The 18,579-nt window shown below is 37.6% G+C and overlaps 1 protein-coding gene across 3 annotated transcripts in view; it reads right to left on the bottom strand.

Moving 5' to 3' along the window:
- rgs19 (regulator of G protein signaling 19) overlaps positions 1-18,579 on the bottom strand; it is an 83,624-nt gene that overhangs the window by 53,757 nt on the left and 11,288 nt on the right. The window contains exon 1 of one of the 3 annotated variants that reach the window (XM_055165624.1): positions 1,783-2,001. The exons of the other annotated variants lie outside the window; for them this stretch is intronic. The gene's annotated coding sequence lies outside the window, so the exon portion shown is untranslated. Of the gene's footprint in view, positions 1-1,782; positions 2,002-18,579 lie in introns of those variants that run through there. 3 annotated transcript variants of the gene reach the window in all.

The raw sequence follows: 18,579 nt of genomic DNA, 5'->3' as shown, positions 1-18,579 counted from the left end.
AATTTTGAATTAATGAAATACCAAAATCTCACAATACTTATTACAAAGTTCATGGGCTAACGATTACTTGAAATAATCTTTAGTCGAATTTAAAAATATTCATAATTGTATTATTGTTTTGTGAACTGTACAGACTGTCAAACCCATGCCAAAAGACCTTTTATCACAGAGACACCAGGGATGTAACGATATCCAAATCTCCCGGTACGATATTATCACGATGTTCATTTTACGGTACGATATTTACAGCGAAATTTTGGAGAGACTTATTTATAGGACTGTAGATACGATCGTTTTTGCCTTAAAAATACCTTGATAAGACATTGGTGTGAATCATTACTGTCATAATCGCAAGAATTAAAGTAAAAAACTAATATCTTCATGTTGCTGAGCTGAAATGCATCATGGGCTTTGTAGTTCCTTATGTTTATTATATATTATGGAACTTGAAATTCGATATTTTGTGATAGCTCTCCATATTATTTTGAGACTTTTAACAATATGATATGTAGGGATGACAATATCAAAAGACCTCTATGTGATATATCATGATATGCATCTCACGGTTCGATATTTATTGCGATATTTTTCATGAAGAAAGACATTAAAATCGTAACTAGTCATTTTAGCAAACAGACTTGTAATTCAATATATTGTGACAGCACTCGATATTATTTTCAGACTTGACGATACGATATCCAGATATTTTGGTTATTGTTACATCACTAAGAGACATCCATCTGTCCATCTTTATTTAAATACAACTGTATTTCACAAATCTTGATGTACAAAAGATATAATCATTTGTCTAGCTCACTTATCGAAAAAAAATAAGAGGTAGGAGTCGATTTCTAAAACAATGCCCATTTTTGACTTAATTTTGCACACATTTAACCGTCAAAAATCAAGTAACCAAGAATACATGAATATATGAACTAAAAACGGGACAAGATTGACAAAATTTAAGTAAAAATTTGAAGTAAAAATGATCTTGTGAGATTTTTTCCCTCATGTTTTACATTTTGAAAAAATACTTGCGAGCACTTATGAGTTACATTTTTGGTGAATATGTAGTCCCAAAAAGCAGAGCAGCAGTGAGCAGCAGAAATATTAAATAAATAAAGTAAATCAAAAATTATTAAACTAAAACTGGGAACTGAAATCACAATGTATTTATTATAGTTTAAATAATGTCAGAATCTCATCTTGTCTCGTTCTCATAGCTCCAATCTCGTGTCTTGCCCAACCCCTATTATGAACTCAAACTATTTTTACGATAAAATATTTTGTTTTTGAGGAAATTCTACTGCCTTTACAATGTTCATACAAAAGCAATACCTGTACATTTGCAACCATCGTTATAACCAAACTGCATGTACACATTTTACTGTACAATGTAAGATTTGGGAACTGAAAATGCACGATTTTATTGAAGCATGATAAAACCTACATTGACCTTACAGTTATTTACACTCAGTTGTTATGTTTTGAAACTAAAGTGTGTGTATTTTCTCATTTCTGAACGTTGTTTTCTCCTCAAAAACAGACCTGGAGTTGCGTTTTGTTTAGTTTAGACATGTTTAACGCTCAAATTTTGTTAAGTTAACTGGGTCAGACACGTCAAATCACGTAGCTACACGAGTTTTTAGAGGAGAAAAAAACTTAACACCGTCTAGGCAACAAACAAATCGAATTATTAGAAAGTACACAGCATTGAGCATCAACAATACTAGCTCATACAACAGTACTAATACTACAAGTACTACAAAAAGTATCACCAACCTCACCAGCTCGAGCAGTTCTCAACAGACCGACGAACCCTGCCAGAAATCAACGCTTCATTGCATCCATCAAACAATGCCTATTTCCCCACACTGAAAAACTACCAAAAAAACAAAAAAAAGGTTTAAAAAATATCCACGATTAAGATACAAAAAAACCCATGCAACAGCAATAGCAGCAGCAGCAGGCAGGAAATGGTTGTGACACTCGCAGCTTCCCGCTTTGAGTGTGAAACTTGATGAATCAGACCTGGCTTCTCCTCCAAGAAGAAAAAAAAAACAAAAAAAAACGAAGAGAGAGAGAGAGAGAGAGAGAGAGAGAGGGAAAAAAAGTAAACCACCCATCCCTTCCTGGTGCGTACAAAGAGGAGATGGATCTTAACATTCCCTGGACAGCTAGGATCCAGTTCAGACATGCCAAAGAAGTTGACAAAGAAGCACCAAACTTGGCCAATTTCACTGCGCCGACCCCCAGGCGAAGGAAAAGCAGAGCGTCCATTAGAAAAGCGCTTCTCCGTGAGTCGTTAAGGTGTAATTTTGAACCAATAAAGTCGTCCGGAGACAGATGAGGTGTGGAAAGCGAGGGAAAGGCCCATATAAGGAAAGAAAGTGTAGAAAAAAAGAGGTGAAGAGATGCACTGTTGTGTTGCTGTGCAGTTATACAATACGACTGGAAAATTGCAAGTTTGTGTTGTGGTGAGATTTGTTAATTGTGGCCTAAATAAGTCCATTCAAACCATTTTAAAGTACAACATTTTAAAAAGGAAAATACTAAAAGTTCTATATTACAAAATTGACTCTTGTGAGCTTTAAGTTATGTTAGAATGTTGTTATCTCCTCAAAAATATACCTGGCGTTGTGTTTTGTTTCAGTCACACATGTTTGAGTAATCATTTATTATTAGTCTGTTTACATCTCCAAAGCTCAGAATGCTCTGCTCCACCTTGTGATGTCATGTACGTAGTGGTAGTTTTCAAATAAACAGCTCCCTTTTAGCTTTAGTTCAGTAGAGACTGGCAATTCCAGGGTTGAATTTTATACAAATGATAAGGGATGTAACGCACTTCAGTTTTGAGGTCACGGTTCGGTTAATTTTTGGTACAGTATGGGAACAAAATGCAAAACGATTTACTTGTTGTTTATTTGTATGTTTATTAAAGCAACAATTTGTTTTAACATTATACACACCGGAAAATAAGTAAGTTAGTAAGTCTTTATTTATATAGCGCTTTTCACAGACATATGTCACAAAGACACTTTACAGAGCATTTATAGATTAATTATTCTTTTTGTCCACACCCGGTGATGGTAAACTACTATTGTAACTAGGGATGGGCATGATTAATCGATTAATCGATAATTTATCATGAAGAATTTCATCGATTATGTTAATTTTAATCGACAAACCGAATGTAGGTTGCTGTGCGTAGCGTGACCACACAGGGTCCGTACAAGTGTCTCTGCATCAGAAGGAGCGAGCAAACACAAACATTCGGTCAGTCTGCAGCGTACCAGCGATGATTTGTACAAGAAATTCCACACTTTCCGTTGCGTTCGGGACAAGTGTGAGTCCATGTGGACAGTGTACAAAGCAGGAACATATGTTTCTGTGTCCAGTGGGAAAAAGCTTTACCAGGTGAGAGTCGCTCAATGTCGATGACGAGTCCCCACCTCCCTCCCCCCGTACGGTGTCCTGGCAAATATGGTCACACTAACCTGTATTCCACTGAATCATGTCTTTTAATCCGACAGAAGTTGAACCGCATGAGCGACACAAGAGCTGTATTTTTATCTTCGCGGAGTTTATGCAAATTAGCGATGCGGTTTTAAGTTTCGTTTCTGTGAGAGTTGCGCAAAACTGAATTAAACACATTATAATGTCAAACGGATTGATGTGGCTCTAGAGTGGTTACAGTTTATATGTCGTAAAGTTGAATTTATTTATGCAGATTAGTAGTGCAGATAGTAATAATAATGATGATCATTTTAATATAAAAACGTTAATGATTAATCGATAATCGATTGTTAATTCTTCCGACGATCGATTAAGAAAATTTGATCGAATGCCCGTCCCTAAATGTAACCACAGCTGCCCTGGAGCAGACTGACGGAAGAGCAGCTGCCATGGCGATCGGTGCCATCGGTCCCTCCGGCCACCACTATCACTCACACATACACCACTTTCATACTACGCAATGTGGGTGAAGTGTCTTGCCTAAGGACACAACAACAGTTTTTGTAACTGGTGCCCTCCTGTGGCACCTGATTTTCCCAGCGGTCTCCCATCCAAGTACTAACCAGGCCCGGCCTTGCTTAAAATAAATGCAAAGTGCTGCTTGGTAATACTAAAAACTTAAATTAAATATTCTCAAATAAGCAACAAATGTATGAAATATTATAAAAACAAATTCCTTGTAAACAGTAAACAAAATTTTGCAAAAAGTGAAGTTCAGCACAACAGTTCCAGGATGAAGTTTTACTCAATCTTTATATTTTTGGCCTGAAAAAAGCCGACAAAAGGCAAAAATGAGGACCGGGGTGCGACGACCATAGTTTTGCGATGATCCACGTGGTTCGGAGGGACGTAGTCAAGGCAGACAAATTGCATGAATTCACTCGTGCACAGCCCTGCACCGAACCAAACGTCCCATACTGAAACGGTTCAGCACAAATACATGTACCGTTACACCCCTATAAATGATTCTGGTGAAGGTGTATGGAGTTTCAAAAAATTGTTGTATTGCCACATGACATCACAAGGTGGAAGTGTGTTTTCTGTTTGAGGCAAGAACTGAATCCTAAATATGCAGTGTCTGTGTGTTAAACATGTGTAAATGAAACAAAACACAACTCCAGGCAGGTTTTTGAAGAGGAAACAACATTATGACATAGATCAGAAAACAGCGTAATATGAGCCATTTAAAGTACCTGTATCTGTTTTTTCCTATGTATTTGAGCTTGTTTGTCTTGCACTGTTCTATAAGCAGCTTTTGAGGTAAACATAAGTCAGCTATGTACTCTCTGCATCTAATAATAAAGCGTTCTGTTGTTAGCTTTACAGGTTTTTACAGAGATTTGTCGTCTTAAGAAGCTGCTGCAGTAAATATGGGCCATGCATGCTCTGTTTGAAACTGTTTAACTCAAAGCAGCGGATATGAAAAAATTATTCACCCATGACATGAAATAAAGCATATAATGAGTAAAAAGAGGAACTGACAATAAGGGCTGAATAATTTAGGAGAAAAACAATAATATAAGATTCGAAATGTCTGTTTGCAAAAGAGAATTCAGTTCACTTAAAAGGTACACTACGCAACTCTTGTCTTCATAGAAATGTTACTGTTTTGTCTAGAATGTTCCACAGTACAGATTAAACTTGTCTATCGGGAGAGGGAGAAGCAGGTTACAGCACTATGATACATTACAGTTCAGGGGCCTCATTTATAAAAACTGCGCAGGAGTTGTCGTAAGTTAGTGCGTACGCCTAGTAGCTACGACAGGCGTGCGCCACGCAAACTCCATATTTAGAAAACCCACCGCACGCAACAAACCACGCAATCTTTGCTTTATAAATCCCACCTGCAACTACAATTTGTGTACGTAAACCCACATCACGTCACGCCCTCTCCACACCTCCACCTCACCATAAAAGGAGCATGTAAAGTGACTCGTGAATGAGATTTCCCTAAACATGGGCCGATAATCAGTGGGTTTGACTGAGACACGCGGGACAGAGGGAGGAGGACGCACCACGCAGCACCACGTGATCACGACAAAGACTTTATTAAACAACGTTTAATAAATAAATACAAAACTAAAAGTGACAACAATGACTCATCTGTTCATTTAATCATATTTCATAATATTTAGGCAGCACATCTTTGCAGTAAAGACCATGTGTTTTTTCGCTGTTTCAAGAATTTTATCGCTATATTTTTAAGTCTGTCTATGATGTGTGTGTGGACTGGCCCTGTATTTATGCACATACACGTAGATACGTGCACGTGCTGATCTGAATGGTCAAATTATGAGCGCGTGAGGGAGATTCAGATGCCCTCCCCTGGAGAGGGAAAGGAGCGAGGGAGGGACACGAGGATACGAGGACACAGATTTAGCATGAAACACATCAGATACAGATGTTATTCTGCCAATTAAAGTCCACACGAAACATCCAAACTGCTGAACCTGTAAGTGTGGGTCTGGGTCTGTGAGTGTGGGTCTGGGTCGGGACGGGCATGAGCATTATTCTGTTCTTCATACAGTCAGAGAGCAGCTCTCATGTACAAGAGTTCCCCATTACACAAAAATGTAGGGAAGATTTTGGTTGGGGTCAGGTTCGGGCAGTAGGCTTCGTGTTGTCCGCAGACTCAGGTCACTCTGCTGCTCGGTGCGTAAAGACTAAAGTAAAAGTGTTAAAGTTGCGTTCATTAAATCAAAGCCTGGCTCCTGCTGCGTCCAAGGGAAGAGTTTTCTCTCAGGTCGGGTCATTATTTCGTCCTCTGTGTTGGTCACAGACTGTGTTCTATAGAAGTCTGTGGTCGCTTTGTGGACTGTGGGAGACTCTGCGCTACACCGGGTCCGGGAACGTGGCCGCGCTCGTGCACGAGTTTCAAATGTATAATATTGTGGAGAATAATGAGTGGAATAAACAGCCCTTCTCCGTGCTTTGGCGAACCAAACACTTAAATGCGCAAATCTGAAGGTAATTCTTCTATATATGTGGATTTTCTGATCAAACACTTCTTCAAACTCTGTTCACTTCTGCTTCTCTCCACGAGTGTCGCTTTTTCCCCGTGTCTCCAGACTTTGCGTAGAGCTTACAGGAGGTCCCGAGTTGGCGTAGAGATAAGCAAAGAGCCACGCCTTAGTTGTGGTTCATAAATACCGCGGTTGGCGTAGAGAGCGCGTACGCAAGGATTTTTACGCAAGAAAGCTTTATAAATGAGGCCCCAGATCTGTGGAGAGTCACCCCTAATCACAGGAGGAATTATTGTGTGTCTGGAGCAATAGAAACAACCGTAATGATTCAATGTTTGACGGACATGTTTAAAGTCATACCATGGAACATTCCAGGGAAAGCAATAACATCTCCATGGAGAAAAGCAGGAAGTGAACTCTCCACCAGAGAGGTTTTTATTTAGAGAGAAGACTATGAATATGAACTTCTAAACTAATAGAAAAGCTGCAGGCATTTCAGAACATCGGCTTTTCAGTAAGAATCAAAACTTAACTTCAACTTTTTTTTCGATATTAAGCTAAAAAAAAAGTGTTTGCAAAGGAAATTCTATTGCCTAGAACCAAAATTGTTAAGGTTTCTAAATCAGTTAATTGTATCTGGTGTATTAAAAAAAAAAAAAGACTTAAAATCCAGGGTTCAGATTCTTTTTCAGTGGATTTTTCATGACTTTACGGCACCAACTTGTGTAGAATTGGTCAAACTTTTAGGGCTAAATATAAAAAAAAAATGCTTACCCTTTCCACTCACCGTATGGTTTGGTATTAGAGTTTTTTAACATTCAAAATACTGTCAGTGCATTTATTGTCGTCTCTTTTAAACAAAAGGCACATATGTTTGGAAATAATCATAATAGCCTGATGATAACTTAACAGAACGCTGCAGTTGCATGAAAGAGATACTAAAATTCCATGACTTTTCCAGGCCTGGATAATGTAATGTTCAATTTCTATGACTTTTCCAGGATTTCCATGACCATGAAAACCTTGAAAATCATATAACTGCATTACAAGCACTTTTACAATACAGTACCACAATATAAAAGAGAACAGTATAAGTTTGTGGAAGTGAAAACGCCCCATTTTACTGCAGCCTGAAAAAATTGCGTTGCTACTGATGATGAAACTTTTTTTTTTAAGTTTTGAAACTAAAAGGCTTATATTTTTTTATTTTCTGATCTATGTTGTAATGTTGTTTCCTCATCACAAACAGACCTGGAGTTGTGTTTTGTTTCATTCACACATAGTTAAAATAAAGTCTGGAATTTTGGACATAGGACCTTATTTCGTAGTGAGCCAGAGTGTTGGAGACGTGTGGAGACACTTTTTTAAATATTCCATCCAGTCCTTGTATTTGCAGAGGTCGCTGGTGCTAGACTAGTGCATGTTAATGGCCATAGTTCATCCTGCCACTAAAAACAGTCTTACCCACTCCACAACATTATGACAATGATCAGAAAACAGCGTTAAATTGTGATTTTAAAAAAAACAAAAAACAAAAACAGCAAAGATAAAGCAGCAGAAGAAGAAACATCAGTGAAAGAGTTTTGTAGTTTTTTTTTTTACCAGCACGTCCGTCATGTTGCGGGGGTCTGCAGTGGGTTAGTGAGCTAGTCCTCGGCGATGTTAGCAGCACGGGCACATGCATGTCATCCCCCTGTGAGCGCTGGACCTCTGCGGGGCATCCAAATCATCCACACAACAACAAATACGCAAGGGTATGTGGAAAAAATGTAATAAAAAATATATAAAAATAACAGGAAACCCACAAAAAATGTGCCAAAATCAAAATTCACAACCACGATGATTTACAGTTCACCATGAGAAAGCAATCAAGCACAACAGCAAAAATGTAAAAAAAAATTTATTTGGTAAGACAAAAATGATGAAAAAAATTTGAAAAAACATGCCAAAATCCAAATGAACAACCACAAGATGATTTACGTTAGAACAAAACCCAAGTCACACACACACGGACACAAATTTAAAACAATTTTGATGATGAAATTAATTTTTTAAGCACAACAAATGGGTTAAAAACACAACCATCCCACAAAAAAAACGTTTCGAAAATCAACACGCACAACCACAAAATGATTTTACGGTTCACCATAACAAAACAGCCACACACGCACACAAACAAAACATGAAACGGAACATACAAAATCATAAATTCAGCGCAAAAAATTACACAAAAATACAGGACGCACAATTAATTCACCACAAAAATATACAAAAATGTGTCGATAATGAAATCAAAATGCACGACCGTGACGAGATTTACATTACACACACAAAAAAGAAAAAACACATGCATAGTAAATGATATTGGGAAACACAAAACAAACAAATGCAGCACAAATGGGTAAAAATGTGAGTAAAATGACAATGTAATTTCCAAATCACCAGAAAACATGGGTCCAGGCAGCACAGTCACACAGAAAGAAAGGAGAGAAAGAAAGAGAGATATAAAAAGTTAAGTGAATGGTTAGATAAAACTGTCAAAATTACAGTAAAATATTGTAAACTTTACAGGCCCAGAGTGTGAAAATAGAGACATCCATCAGTGGTATGTTTGAAATACGGAAAAGGTGTGAAGGTCCTGCATCTTGGAATTTCCATTACTGTCCCGTATATTATGAAGTTTTACCACGATGCAGCCTAATCTTTTTTTCTTGATGCTATAATTGCTGAAAATATGCTTTCTTACTGTCCGGAGCTGTGTAACTTTTCTGGTGGAGGGTCCATCAAATGCTTTGCTCCATGATGATGCTATTGCTTGGTAGGGGTGTGCAAAAATATTGAAATATCTATATATCGTATCATTTAATGTGATGATACAGTATCAATATCGTGGGCTGCTGTATCGATATATCGCCAAGAGGATTTTTGGGTATATTTTACTATATTAATTTGTTATAGCTACAGTTTTGTTGCTTTAGAGGAAGGAACCTCATTTATGCGACACATTTGACATTTTCACAAATTTGATGATTAAAATGTTTAAGTTTCATTTTAACTTTGCACAAGAAGTGGTTTAACAAAGACTTTTAGTATCACATCCATGATTTAGCTTTTTTTTTTACCATATCGAATCAATTTGAAATATGTCGAATCGAATCGAAGTATGTATCATATCGTGGCCTATGTATCGAAGTATATATTGTATCGTGGCCTATGTGTCGAGGTATGTATCGTATTGGCAAATTCTTAATGATATCCAGGTATTGCTTGGTCTGGAATGTTTCACAGTATCTTCACAGAGACTAAACCAGACCAAGTTACAGGTCAGATCTGCTCAGAGTCAGAATGCCTGTATTTTTAGGTGTAATTTCATCTCCAATAAAAAAAATTTATTCGGTGATACACATAGGATTCAGCAGTGTCACGTTGTCATATTGATACCAACCAAAAAAACTCAGTGATTTGCATTTGCCATTAATGTCATCAGAGGTGACGACATTAATGATATCATCAGCTCCCATTGGACACCGCAGCTTTCAAATGCAGACATGGTTTAAACCTGGTTTAGTCCTAGATTAGTCGTGATTTAGACCTGGTTTTGGTCCTGGATTAGCGCTGGTTTAGTCCTGGTTTAGTCCTGGATTAGTCCAGGTTTACTCCTGATTTAGTCCTGGTTTTAGTTCTGGTTTAATCCTGGACTAGTGCTGGTTTAGTCTTGGATTAGTGATGATTTAGTCCTGGTTTATTCCTGGTTTAGTTGTGGTTTAGCCTGGTTTTAGTCCTGGTTTAGTTCTGGTTTTAGTTCTGGTTTAGAGGCATGGTCCACGCGGCATATACAAGGCAAAAACTATGAGTAGGTGTCAGAATGGTGACATAATTTTACAGCTGATACACACACGCACAATTACCGATATCAAACCTGCTTGAGATGTGCACAGATGGGGACCGTTATTTTTCCTTAACATGTGTGTTTTTCTTCACACACGTCTGGGGGGCACCAATGACCCTCTGGGGTTCTATGTAAAACTGCTGAGAGAGCAGACACAAGCACAATCTGTCTCCTTAAATTTATTTCCATGGAGACAAGCAGGCGACAGACCCTCCACTAGAAAAGGTACCTAGCGCACCTTTAAATCCAAAATACCAGGCAGAAATGTCGTGTTGTTAAATAGTAATAAATATCAGTAAACATGTTGGTAGATCTGTTTTAGCATCCACAGCTGAGGATTCCCCCGTAGAAAGTGTGCAGTCAGGAGCATGAGACTGTCATTATGTGCGCAGTGGTCGCTCATCATGTCAATTAGAGCCAATAGAGAAACCCGAGGGGAGCAGACCAGTCTCTCAGCCACAGAAACAACCTCACTGGGTTTGTAAAGACTCTGTTACTGAATGGAAAATCGTTAAAAGATCTTGTACACAATGATTGTTTCCATGTACCGCATTTTTCAGACTATAAGGCGCACTTAAAACCCTTTCATTTTCTCAAAAATCGACAGTGCACCTTATAGTCCGAAAAATACAGTATTTGAGCAAAGCTTGTCTTGCCCCGGTACAGATATATTTTAAGTAGCTTTTGTGGTCAAAATAGTCAGCTGCGCACTGTCTGGATCTAATTATGAAACATTTATTGTCAGATGATAAGGAAGTGCTAGTTGTTAATGTCACCGTAACGGAAAAACTCTGCATTTCAGAACATCGTTTTTAAACTATTTGTAGCTTTCTATCATGTTATAACATTGTTCCCTGATCAATAACACGCCTGAAGAGGTTTTAGGTATCATCCATGTTTAAGCATTCTGGTAATCTCTATTTGAACCATCCTTTTTCAAATCCAACATAAACATTAAACATCTACAACGTGATTAGCATGCTAGTTGTCATTACCATTACTGTGACAGCAAATATTTGTGAAAAACATTAAAGGGACAGTCCAGAATTTTGGACACAGGACCTCATTTCCTAGTGAGCCAGAGTGTTGGAGACGTGTGGAGACACTTTTTGAAATATTCCATCCAGTCCTTGTATTTGCAGAGGTCACTGGTGCTAGACTAGTGCATGTCAATGGCCATAGTTATCCTGCCGCTAAAAACAGTCTTACCCACTCCACAAAACACCCGAAACAAATCTATTATTACACCAGACTGTCGATGTAAATGTCTGTGTTGATAATGTCTGAAATAAAACTAATCTTGCATCACATGAATTGTCGCATGTTGAGGGACTACTTTCTCAGCAGCACCAGCAGAATTTTACTTTGTCGGTAAGAAAGGCGCTAGGTGAGATCAGTCCGCCAGTACCAAGATTTCTATCAGGAAGAACAACTCGCTGCTGCTCAGACATAAATCCTTCAAATGCAAGGTTGGTTTTACTTCTAAAATTATTCTATTGACACAGACATTTACATCGACAGTCTGGTGTAATAATAGATTTACTTTGGGTGTTTTGTGGAGTGGGTGAGACTGTTTTTAGTGGCAACTAACTATGACCATTGACATGCACTAGTCTAGCACCAGCGACCTCTGCAAATACAAGGACTGGATGGAATAGTTTAAAAAAATTGTCTCCAGACGTCTCCAACACTCCGGCTCACTAGGAAATGAGGTCCTATGTCCAAACTTCCAGACTGTGCCTTTAATAAACAAAAAAAAGAGTTGCTGAGTGACCTGTCTTGCTCAACAGCACAACATGCATTAGACAGTGCTGGAATCAAACTGACAAACTTATACTGTGTCATTTTACGATTCACTGTTTTATGTTATGATTGGTTTGTGACTTTATGTCTGTAAAATATTGAATAAGTAAATACATTAACTCAAGCAAATGTAAAAGTAAACGGTGAACACTATTACGCAGGTCGTTTTCCATTTGCTTTTGTTCATGCTTTCACTGGCTTTGCTCTAAAAATCTGACTTGGGACCTGACTAATTTCCACTATTGATCGGAGAAATAATTAGGACGAGCGGACGGACCGACGTCTTTTGAAAGCTTCAGTTTGAGAGCCTCCACAACAGCCATCTGTGGACCGATCGCGTTTTATTACAGCACTAAAGAGGGTCAAGCTCAGGTAACCAGTTCAGTAGGGCATTTTTTAATATAATTTGATTAGGTTAAGGGAAGAATTATGCTGATGTCAGACCACTTGATACTAATGAGTAAAGAGTATTATCAGTTAATGGCGCTGTACTTCATGTTTACCGTGTTCAAAATGAAAGCAGAACTATTACTGTTTATTTTTACTTATTTGCAGAGTCCCAGAGTTACTCCTCACTTTCTTAATGCATCCCCAGAATCCTAATTATTCAACACAACAGTTTTCAACTTTTTCTAACCCTAACCCTTTCACAACTTTCAGAAACAGCAAATGCTTAAGGTGTCATAGTAATGTGAACACAACTTTGCATGCTGACACTTGCAAAGGTGGACAGATAATGTACTTTTGTCCCAAGGCTCTTTCTTCCAGGTTTGCAGTCGATGAAGTGTTTTTTTGTTGTTGTTTTTTTTTCATTTGCAACATACAATATGCACACAAACATTAGACAGAACAGTACAGTTGTCCCTCACTATATCGCCGTTCACCTTTCGTGGTCTCGCTGTGTTGCTGATTTTTTTTGTATGCTTTTTTTTTTTTACACTGTATGAACGCGTATTGTGTTCCTCCCTCTGCGTCCTGATTGGCTGTAGAACACTGTCAATCAATCTACTCCGTGCCGTGTCTCCTGTACAGTCCAGAATGTGTTCAGCTTGACAAATTTACATAAATGTTTGATCTAACCATCGCACAAAAATTTTGACTTCTGGACACGCTGAAGGAAGGTACAAGTTACGCAACTTTTACGCCATTACGGAATAAATTAATCTTCAGTTCTTTACATAAAGAAGGAGGAAAATAACAAAAGGACGACAGCAGCAATAAGTTTTGAAACGGATGCAAAAAGGGTTGTAAGTGTCCTGTCTGAGAAAAGTGTATGAAGTGTGTGGTGAGGGGTTTTACAGACTTAAAACAGATATAATAATTGTAAAAAATAAAGCTGACTACTTCGCGGATTTTGCCTTTTGCGGGTTATTTTTAGAACGTAACCCCCGCAAAAAACGAGGGACCATTGTACAATAAGTATAATACGGAAAAATACAATACAAATGCATAAACCGCTACAGCAGTGTGTATGTATGAGTCAGAGTGTGAGGTTTCAGCATGAGTAAATATAAATGACTAATTGTGTATGGTTACGTAGAGATTCTTAAAAAGTGTATTTGGAGAGATAAGCTCAATGTTGACAATAATAACAGTACATATGCCACTCTGTACAGCTACAAGTGGGAAGAGGAAGAGGTGGGGGAACCTAGTTATGTTTGTTAATGAGTTTTTCAGCCTCCTACTTTTCATGTATAAAAAAATAAATTAATTAATTAAATGACAGTATAAGTCCTTTTTTTTTTTTCAATGTGCAGTTGAGCATGTATGAGTAGCTTTGTGAGGTGCATTAAAAAGACAGTTAGGTGCATTAAAAAAAGGGAAGATTTGGACACATGAGAAGTGGGATATATCCTTGTTTTGCCAACTTTTTATTATTGTTTTTATTTGTTCATTGACTGACTTTAATTATTCGTTTTTATCTTATATATGTTTTTGTATGTCATTTATTTGTTTATGCCGTTTACTAGGTTTATTAATATTCATAAACCGATACAGTGTTTTACCATGAGAAGCAGACATTGGCAGACAAGTGACTAATTTCACTGATTGATTAGTCATATGTTTTTCCGATTAGTTATTGTAGTCTTACAAAAACTTGAGGGTGATGCTACAAAGCTTGTAAACCATGGTCTTCTGTTGTTTACTTCTTTCCTTCTCATGTGTTTACATAATCGTGTAGGAAGTGTTCTTTAAAATAGATTGAAATACTTAATCTGAAGTCTCTATGTGATCTGGACCCGAGTACAGTGTTTTGTTTCTGTTCTTTTGTATTGAAATGACTAGGGATGTAACAATAACCCGAAATATCGTGATATCGTATCGTCAAAAAGTCTCACAATAATATCGTGGCCTGTCACAATATGTCGAATCACAAGTTCCTTTGCTTAAATGCATGGTTTTATCATAGCAACAGCTTATAAACATTATAAACTACATATTCCATGATTCATTTCAGTGCAAACAACCTAAAGAAATATGTTTTTTACTTGAATTCTTGGGATTATGATAGAAATAATTCACACCAAAATCTCGTCAAGGTATTTTAAAAGCAAAAAAAGTGTCCTGTCTACAATTATATCAGCCTCTCCAAAATATCTTAATAAATATCATACCGTGAGATGCATAACGTGATAATATTGTGCCGTGAGATTTGGATATCGTTACGGGAAATAGCTGGAAAGTCCCCAAGCTGGAAAGTCCCTCTGAATTGCACCCTTTATGAAAGTTAGGTTCTTGTGTTGTGCTGCTGAACAATTATGTTCATGGCAAGTAGGTGAGGAAATAGTCAACAGTTACAGATGCTACAGGACATGGGGAACAAGAAAAAGATATTTTAAATACGATTTCATAGTAAAATTCTGCGAGCAAATGAGGATTATGTTGATATTACAGACTGAAAAAAATGTGTGCCACTTCAGGAAGATCGATAAAATGATATAAACAAGGCCCAACATTTGGTCTCACTACATTCACATTTCATTTTATTATGATATAGAATGACGATTTTCTAACTCAATACATCACATACTAAAGGCTGGTACCCATGTGCCGCTCAAGAGAAGGAGGCACCTGGTAGGAGGAGGGGAACGTTCCCGCAGTGAGAATGGGAAGCACGAGCTGGGACTTTCAAGCCAGGGGGAAGCTCGAGTTAGTATTCATCGTTACATCCCTAGAATAAATTCAGATTCTGATTCCGTTTTGAATGATAAATGCTCTGAACACCTTCACACATTGGTTGAGTGGTTAGTTCACACACTTCACCTTGCTTGCCTAGCCCGTTCTGTGCACAGTTTGCAGGTTTCACTCTGTGTCTGGAAGTTCTGACCAAGCCTAGCTCAAGAACATGTAGTTGTGACAATGAGGAGATCCCCCAGCAGCTCTGAAGAATGGATCAAATGCAGAGAACAAATTTCTTTGTGGGGACAATAAAGTGTTAGCCTGATTCATCAGCCGGTTTCATCTGACCTCACAGCGTTAGAATTTATTCACTCAATGGTAGGTGGATTCTTTTTTTCCATTTAACCAATCGCTGCTATTTGGTCATGACAAATGTAATGCTGGTATATTAAGCTTTTCCCAAATCCTGTAGGAAGAATCTCTTTTCTTTGTTCCGGATTTAAATCCTCGATCTCAGAAATCGTTTACAACACAGAATGTAAGGCTCTTCGCTGATTGGCTGGTGCCCGAACTCACACTTCCGTTTTTTGCCAACCGTGTAGTGTATTCTGATTCCTGACCGAGTCGATGGAGAGAAATGAAATTGAGCGGAGGCACTAGGTGGGGCCAGCCTGGCTAATAAAGTGTACCTTATCTTACACAACTTGTTCTGATTATTTCATCACTAAAATTGCCTTTACAATGAAGCATTTATCTAGAAGCTCCATGTTGAAAATAGCCATGCATGCAGATAAGTGTTCCAAAACAACACAGTTTCCAATTTGGGCTAAAAAACTTTGAGAAACGATCCATATCTAAGTATTTCAGAAAACCAGAGCAAATGCTAATAATAAAATCCCATTGGTTTTCCCAGTGTAGCACTATTTTAGAACTCATTTATTTGGACAAACCAAAGAACAACATGCAGAAGTTCAAATTTAGCAACCCAGTGATTTCACGTTTAATGCAATAATATCAGTTTTCCTCATGAGAAATAGTCACAAGCGCATATGGCTCAAAATACAACTTCAGCTTTTGTCCTTATACTAATATTTGTTGTTCATATTTTGTTTTTAACTAACGTCATGGGAATTCTGGCTTACCCCTATTCCCAAAGGGCATCATTTATCAAAACTGAAAGATAAGAAAAAATAACTTATTTTTACGTAGGCAATTACAATTAACAATCTGAGTTCCCAGTGAACATTTTGAACACCACAATTAATATTTGAGAGAAGAATGACAAGTTAAATCCTAAACTAATACAATAATTACATGTATTTACGTAAAATCAACTTTTTTAAGCTGTCTAACATGTTATAGTGTTGTTCCTTCATCAAGAACAAGCCTGAAGAGGTTTTAAATGTCATCCGTGCATGTTTGAGTAATCTAGAGATCTCACTCAGGTCTTATTCAAACCCTCCTTATGGTTAGCTGTAAGATTTTATCAAAAGTTCAGCCCACAAGCCTACATCCTACATCACCCACGCTTCCACACGACAGTTCTACATAAATATACAAAAACATGATACAAAAGGAAATGCGCACTGAAGTGTCATGATATTACTCTGAAGGGGGAGTAATATAGCTACTTAGAGACTCAAGAGAATCAAAAATGAAACTGGAACTTAATAAACTTGTTGTTTTCAGCAGATAGAGCATTTTCAAAACAATGAAAGGTAACACGGTGATCTAAATATGTGATGGGTTAGCAGTTACCGGCCCATAGACGTGTAATTCCTCCTCTTTAAAGGGTTACATAACACGGTTAGCAGATTTTAAAGTTGGGTTGGGGACCTCATGGACACTCAGGGAGATTGTGTGATTTGTAGGGGTGTAACAATATCCAAGTCCAACGATACAATATTGTCATGGTACAATATTTTTTGTGATATTATAGGAAAGCTCACGATATGGGATGTAACAATATCCAATAATACAATAATAATAGCCTTGACAAAACTTAATCCAAAAAACTAACACTTAAAAGTGCTTAGAACTGTTATTTCTTCTTGTAGTCTGCACTGAAATGGAGCAAAGGATCATGGTCTATGTAGTTCACTCTGCCTTTTTTTAGCTATTGCTGTACCAGAACTCTTAATTTAAGCAAAGACACTTCGTAATTCAATATATTGTGATGGTACACGATGTTAATGCATCCCCAGAATCCTAATTATTCAACACAACAGTTTTCAACTTTTTCTAACCCTAACCCTTTCACACTTTCAGAAACAGCAAATGCTTAAGGTGTCATAGTAATGTGAACACAACTTGATGCTGACACTTGCAAAGGTGGACAGATAATGTACTTTTGTCCCAAGGCTCTTTCTTCCAGGTTTGCAGTCGATGAAGTGTTTTTTTGTTGTTGTTTTTTTTTCATTTGCAACATACAATATGCACACAAACATTAGACAGAACAGTACAGTTGTCCCTCACTATATCGCCGTTCACCTTTCGTGGTCTCGCTGTGTTGCTGATTTTTTTGTATGCTTTTTTTTTTACACTGTATGAACGCGTATTGTGTTCCTCCTCTGCGTCCTGATTGGCTGTAGACACTGTCAATCAATCTACTCCGTGCCATGTCTCCTGTACAGTCCAGAATGTGTTCAGCTTGACAAATTTACATAAATGTTTGATCTAACCATCGCACAAAAATTTTGACTTCTGGACACGCTGAAGGAAGGTACAAGTTACGCAACTTTTACGCCATTACGGAATAAATTAATCTTCAGTTCTTTACATAAAGAAGGAGGAAAATAACAAAAGGACGACAGCAGCAATAAGTTTTGAACGGATGCAAAAAGGGTTGTAAGTGTCCTGTCTGAGAAAAGTTATGAAGTGTGTGGTGAGGGGTTTTACGACTTAAAACAGATATAATAATTGTAAAAAATAAAGCTGACTACTTCGCGGATTTGCCTCGGGTTATTTTAGAACGTAACCCCGCAAAAACGAGGGACCATTGTACAATAAGTATAATACGGAAAAATACAAAATGCATAAACCGTACAGCAGTGTGTATTATGAGTCAGAGTTTTTCAGCATGAGTAAATATAAATGACTAATGTGTATGGTTACGTAGAGATTCTTAAAAAGTTATTGGAGAGATAAGCTCAATGTTGACAATAATAACAGTACATATGCCACTCTGTACAGCTACAAGTGGGAAGAGGAGGGTGGGGGAACCTAGTTATGTTTGTTAATGAGTTTTTTCAGCCTCCTACTTTTCATGTATAAAAAAATAAATTAATT

Source organism: Boleophthalmus pectinirostris, unplaced genomic scaffold (genome assembly GCF_026225935.1).
Source record: "Boleophthalmus pectinirostris isolate CB_2022bp ecotype Guang Dong unplaced genomic scaffold, ASM2622593v1 HiC_scaffold_8, whole genome shotgun sequence".
NCBI classification, from domain to species: Eukaryota; Metazoa; Chordata; class Actinopteri; order Gobiiformes; family Gobiidae; genus Boleophthalmus; species Boleophthalmus pectinirostris.
This window is presented reverse-complemented; position numbering and strand designations above follow the sequence as displayed.